This window comes from Leptodactylus fuscus, chromosome 1 (genome assembly GCF_031893055.1).
Source record: "Leptodactylus fuscus isolate aLepFus1 chromosome 1, aLepFus1.hap2, whole genome shotgun sequence".
Taxonomy (NCBI): Eukaryota; Metazoa; Chordata; class Amphibia; order Anura; family Leptodactylidae; genus Leptodactylus; species Leptodactylus fuscus.
Window position 1 is genome coordinate 361,535,985 of NC_134265.1, and position 7,026 is coordinate 361,543,010.

Sequence of the window (7,026 nt, forward strand, 5' to 3'; positions counted from 1 at the left end):
TGTGTAGTTGTTAGGCTGTGATGTTGGGGTAATAGAGGGTCTTTGGTGTGTTAGATGCCCCCAGACATGCGCCCCCTGCTGTCCCAGTGTCATTCCAGAGGTGTTGGCATCATTTCCTGGGGTGTCATAGTGGACTTGGTGACCCTCCAGACACGGATTTGGGTTTCCCCCTTAACGAGTATCTGTTCCCCATAGACTATAATGGGGTTCGAAACCCATTCGAACACACGAACATTGAGCGGCTGTTCGAATCGAATTTCGAACCTCGAACATTTTAGTGTTCGCTCATCTCTAGTAATGATGTCTTCACTCTTCATTTAGTGGTCAATGTTCTATGGAGCGTGAAACGTGTGGTCATTACCATGGCAGACACCGGGAAGCTATGGACTGAAGCGCGGCAGATATTGTATATTCATCACGGTGCGGCGCACCCAGGAATACATGGGCGCCGGTAGATGGGATTGATGGGGCTGATCAATAGCAGATACACACGGGGAGCCTCTCTCTTTACGGTCCCCGGTGACTTCTCCTCTCACAGTCATTCGGGATCACGATGAATTACCATCACAACGTGTTCATTCTCCATCTTGTCAATAATAAGACATCATGTAGATGCGGGGTGGCAGGTTCTCTGACATTTCCTCCTGGCACAACGCCTTTCACAGATATTGTGCTGATGCTTAAGTATTGAAGGTTTTAAAGGCCATCCTCCAGGTAGACAGGGGCGGCAAAGGAGCTGCGGGGACACGGGGGAGGCGGCGAGGTCAGCGGAGGGATTCCGAAGTTTATTGAAAAGTCATAACAATGGCCAAAAGTGGTTAAATGATGAAGAGGAGCTGGAAAGCTGGGTCACTGCAGGTATCACACTTTCCTACAATCTATTGAGGTCCTGGCGTTACTAGGTAGACTTTTAGCACGATTGTAAAGCTGCTGCAATGGCCATATTGACTTTCACCCAACTTTCTAAAATACGGATACATCTAAGAAAGGGCTGCATAGTCATGGGAGAATTACAAACATAAGGGCCACAGATATCCAAGGAGCCTAGAAAATAGGATTGTTGGTGGACCATGGTGCCAATGGAATCAGTCAGCTTTTGATCCAGCAGGGAAGTCTGAGAGTGACCAGGCCAGAATATAAGACATCCCAAACCATCTACAGACACCTCTGCTATATCACCTAATACACATATACATGTAAGTGCGTGTAACTACTGGGTGTGCACACATGGATATATGTCATAATACGTATGTAGTGAGCTCCCCCTAGTGGTGGCTGTATAATCTGTATGTAGTGAGCTCCCTCTAGTGGTGACTGTATAATCTGTATGTAGTGAGCTCCTCCTAGTGGTGGCTGTATAATCTGTATGTAGTGAGCTCCCCCTAGTGGTGGCTGTATAATCTGTATGTAGTGAGCTCCCCCTAGTGGTGGCTGTATAATCTGTATGTAGTGAGCTCCTCCTAGTGGTGGCTGTATAATCTGTATGTAGTGAGCTCCCCCTAGTGGTGGCTGTATAATCTGTATGTAGTGAGCTCCCCCTAGTGGTGGCTGTATAATCTGTATGTAGTGAGCTCCTCCTAGTGGTGACTGTATAATCTGTATGTAGTGAGCTCCTCCTAGTGGTGACTGTATAATCTGTATGTAGTGAGCTCCTCCTAGTGGTGGCTGTATAATCTGTATGTAATGAGCTCCCTCTAGTGGTGACTGTATAATCTGTATGTAGTGAGCTCCCTCTAGTGGTGACTGTATAATCTGTATGTAGTGAGCTCCCTCTAGTGGTGACTGTATAATCTGTATGTAGTGAGCTCCTCCTAGTGGTGGCTGTATAATCTGTATGTAGTGAGCTCCCCCTAGTGGTGGCTGTATAATCTGTATGTAGTGAGCTCCCCCTAGTGGTGGCTGTATAATCTGTATGTAGTGAGCTCCTCCTAGTGGTGGCTGTATAATCTGTATGTAGTGAGCTCCTCCTAGTGGTGACTGTATAATCTGTATGTAGTGAGCTCCTCCTAGTGGTGGCTGTATAATCTGTATGTAGTGAGCTCTTCTAGTGGTGACTGTATAATCTGTATGTAGTGAGCTCCCCCTAGTGGTGACTGTATAATCTGTATGTAGTGAGCTCTTCTAGTGGTGACTGTATAATCTGTATGTAGTGAGCTCCCCCTAGTGGTGACTGTATAATCTGTATGTAGTGAGCTCTTCTAGTGGTGACTGTATAATCTGTATGTAGTGAGCTCCCCCTAGTGGTGACTGTATAATCTGTATGTAGTGAGCTCTTCTAGTGGTGACTGTATAATCTGTATGTAGTGAGCTCCCCCTAGTGGTGACTGTATAATCTGTATGTAGTGAGCTCCCCCTAGTGGTGACTGTATAATCTGTATGTAGTGAGCTCCCCCTAGTGGTGACTGTATAATCTGTATGTAGTGAGCTCCCCCTAGTGGTGATGTATAATCTGTATGTAGTGAGCTCCCCCTAGTGGTGGCTGTATAATCTGTATGTAGTGAGCTCCTCCTAGTGGTGACTGTATAATCTGTATGTAGTGAGCTCCTCCTAGTGGTGACTGTATAATCTGTATGTAGTGAGCTCCCCCTAGTGGTGGCTGTATAATCTGTATGTAGTGAGCTCCTCCTAGTGGTGACTGTATAATCTGTATGTAGTGAGCTCCTCCTAGTGGTGACTGTATAATCTGTATGTAGTGAGCTCCTCCTAGTGGTGACTGTATAATCTGTATGTAGTGAGCTCCCCCTAGTGGTGACTGTATAATCTGTATGTAGTGAGCTCCCCCTAGTGGTGACTGTATAATCTGTATGTAGTGAGCTCCCCCTAGTGGTGACTGTATAATCTGTATGTAGTGAGCTCCTCCTAGTGGTGACTGTATAATCTGTATGTAGTGAGCTCCCCCTAGTGGTGACTGTATAATCTGTATGTAGTGAGCTCCTCCTAGTGGTGACTGTATAATCTATATGTAGTGAGCTCCCCTCAGTGGTGACTGTATAATCTGTATGTAGTGAGCTCCTCCTAGTGGTGACTGTATAATCTGTATGTAGTGAGCTCCCCCTAGTGGTGACTGTATAATCTGTATGTAGTGAGCTCCCCTTGACTGCCCTTGAGGTGGCTGGTGCGCCCCCTAGACAAGAATGTGGTACAGCATGGGGAAGCCATCGATTAGTATTAGTGTGAATTCACATTAGATGGATAAATCCTAACAGGCTACTAGATGGGGTGTCTCTAATACAGAGGACGTAGCGTATACATATGTGCTTGTTTACATGTATGTATATGTGTGACCTGTATGTCCACATGTGTCTGTGCATGTACTGTAGGTGCTTACGTCTGCACACGTGGTGTATATATACGTGCTGTTATGTGTGTAGGTGCCCAGTTTTGTATATATATACACCCTGCTCTATCTATACAGTGTTTAGCCAGCATCCCTGCCCCCGCCCTGTGTTATTATTACACTACCTGTTGCCTGGTGATGGTGTTGTTGTATCCCGGCTCTGAGGTTATAGAGTTGGATTAACCCCTGGAGAAAGAGAAGGAAAGCGCCGCCATGTCTCAGGGGTAAGTGGCAACGAAGTCTGGACCTTATGAGGGGGAGCAAGGTTTGTACTAAAGGAATGTGCCAGGTTATAGGGAGAAGGTCAGACTATAGGAATGTTACTGTAACCAGTGTTGGATTATAGGAACGTTACTGTAACCAGTGCTGGATTATAGGAATGTTACTGTAACCAGTGCTGGATTATAGGATTCTTACTGTAACCAGTGCTGGATTATAGGAATGTTACTGTAACCAGTGCTGGATTATAGGATTGCTACTGTAACCAGTGCTGGATTATAGGAATGTTACTGTAACCAGTGCTGGATTATAGGATTGCTACTGTAACCAGTGCTGGATTATAGGAATGTTACTGTAACCGGTGCTGGATTATAGGATTGCTACTGTAACCAGTGCTGGATTATAGGAATGTTACTGTAACCAGCGCTGGATTATAGGAATGTTACTGTAACCAGCGCTGGATTATAGGAATGTTACTGTAACCAGTGCTGGATTATAGGATTGCTACTGTAACCAGTGCTGGATTATAGGAATGTTACTGTAACCAGTGCTGGATTATAGGATTGCTACTGTAACCAGTGCTGGATTATAGGAATGTTACTGTAACCAGTGCTGGATTATAGGATTCTTACTGTAACCAGTGCTGGATTATAGGAATGTTACTGTAACCAGCGCTGGATTATAGGAATGTTACTGTAACCAGTGCTGGATTATAGGATTGCTACTGTAACCAGTGCTGGATTATAGGATTGCTACTGTAACCAGTGCTGGATTATAGGATTCTTACTGTAACCGGTGCTGGATTATAGGATTGCTACTGTAACCAGTGCTGGATTATAGGAATGTTACTGTAACCAGCGCTGGATTATAGGAATGTTACTGTAACCAGTGCTGGATTATAGGAATGTTACTGTAACCAGTGCTGGATTATAGGATTGCTACTGTAACCAGCGCTGGATTATAGGAATGTTACTGTAACCAGCGCTGGATTATAGGAATGTTACTGTAACCAGTGCTGGATTATAGGATTGCTACTGTAACCAGTGCTGGATTATAGGAATGTTACTGTAACCAGTGCTGGATTATAGGATTGCTACTGTAACCAGTGCTGGATTATAGGAATGTTACTGTAACCAGTGCTGGATTATAGGAATGTTACTGTAACCAGCGCTGGATTATAGGATTGCTACTGTAACCAGTGCTGGATTATAGGAATGTTACTGTAACCAGTGCTGGATTATAGGATTGCTACTGTAACCAGTGCTGGATTATAGGATTGCTACTGTAACCAGTGCTGGATTATAGGATTCTTACTGTAACCGGTGCTGGATTATAGGATTGCTACTGTAACCAGTGCTGGATTATAGGAATGTTACTGTAACCAGCGCTGGATTATAGGAATGTTACTGTAACCAGTGCTGGATTATAGGAATGTTACTGTAACCAGTGCTGGATTATAGGATTGCTACTGTAACCAGTGCTGGATTATAGGAATGTTACTGTAACCAGTGCTGGATTATAGGATTGCTACTGTAACCAGTGCTGGATTATAGGAATGTTACTGTAACCAGTGCTGGATTATAGGAATGTTACTGTAACCAGTGCTGGATTATAGGAATGTTACTGTAACCGGTAAAGCGAGAGAGAAAAAGAGAGATAGAGAGAGAGACTGTGTGTGTGTTTGTCATTATACTGGGGGCTGAGATGGAGGGGGGCATGAAACTGGGGGCAGATGAAGGGGGCACTTAAACTGGGGGACATTAAACTGGAGGGGACATTAAACCATGGGAGTAGTTAGAGGGGGACCTATCTGCCTCTAGTTGCCCCCAATGTAATGTCCCCCTCCAGCTACCCCTACGGTTTAATGTCTGCTTCTAGCTGCCCGAGTTCAATGTCCCACTTCATCTGCCATTTATTTATTGCCCCCTCCATCTACCCCCACTGCTAATGTCCCCTCCAGCTGCTCCAGTTTCAGGTTTAAACTGGGGACCAGGAGAGGGAGCTAATACGGTGGGGCAGTAGGAGGGGACATTACAATGTGGAGACATATAATGTGCGGGGGACTGTAGGAGGATTATACTGTGTGTGTGTGGGGGGGGCACATGAAAAATGAATGAGAATGGGCGGAGTCAGCATAAAAGTGGGTGGAGCTAAATCTGCGGCACATGTTGTCCCCCTTTCTGTTGTATGATACTCGGCGTGTTTCTTGCGGTAGTATGTGCAGTATATGTAGTATGCCTGTAGCCGGTGCTGGATTCATGGACTATTACCGTTTTATTGTATCCCAGATTAGCGGAAGGTCTCCTTGTATCTTTAGGATGGCGGACATTCTCCTCGCACCCCTCGTCAGCCGTATTTGAGGACATGGTAGTAAACAGCGCTGACCCCTGGCTGACCCGGGTAATCTCCGGCTGTAGAAGGCTCTAGTCAGGGATTACAAGGAATTATTTAATGAAACTATCTACAGAACATTACTGGCTTCACGCGATTACTTCTACGCCACGTAGACCGCTGTGCGCATCGTACCAAGCCTCCATGTCAGGGGGAAGGGTCTATAGGGGCCCCTAGTACACAATTTGTGTTCCGGGGCTTTAGGGTTTTTATTCCTGCACCCCCTGCACCTCTCATAGGGGCCGAAAAGCTGAACTGTTTTAGCAACCAATCACAGTGCAGCTTTTATTTTACAGTAGCAGAATATAGAATGAAAGCTGCACTGTGATTGGCTGCTATGGGCAGCTTAGACAGTTTCGGTTTTAGGCCATTTTAATAAATCTGCCCCTTAGGATTTGATGGGGGCGCCGCCATAACCACCAGACAGGCCATATGGAGGGTCAGCTCACATTGCAAGGCTCTATCCTATAGTGGTGTGATATCTTAGTCCTCCAGTGTTGAGGCCGGCACCCACAGTATACTGCCCCCTACAGTTGTCCCCCATTACAATGTCCCCTTTAATGTGTCCCCACATTATAATGCCTTCCAGTTGCCCCCACAGTTTAACATCCCCCTCCCAGTTTCCTCCATAGTATATAGTCCCTCTCGAGTTGCCCTCACAGTATACAGCCCCCCTCCAGTTGTCCCCACAGTATACAGCCCCCCTCCAGTTTACCCCATAGTATACAGCTCCTTCTAGTTGCCCTCACAGTATACAGCCCCCTCCAGTTTACCCCATAGTATACAGCCCCCCTCCAGTTGTCCCCGCAGTATACAGCCCCCCTCCTGTTGTTCCCATAGTATACAGCCCCCCTCCTGTTGTTCCCATAGTATACAGCCCCTTCCAGTTGTCCCCGCAGTATACAGCCCCCCCTCCAGTTTCCCCCATAGTATACAGCCCCCCTCCAGTTTACCCCATAGTATACAGCTCCTTCTAGTTGCCCTCACAGTTTACAGCCCCCTCCAGTTTACCCCATAGTATACAGCCCCCCTCCAGTTGTCCCCGCAGTATACAGCCCCCCTCCTGTTGTTCCCATAGT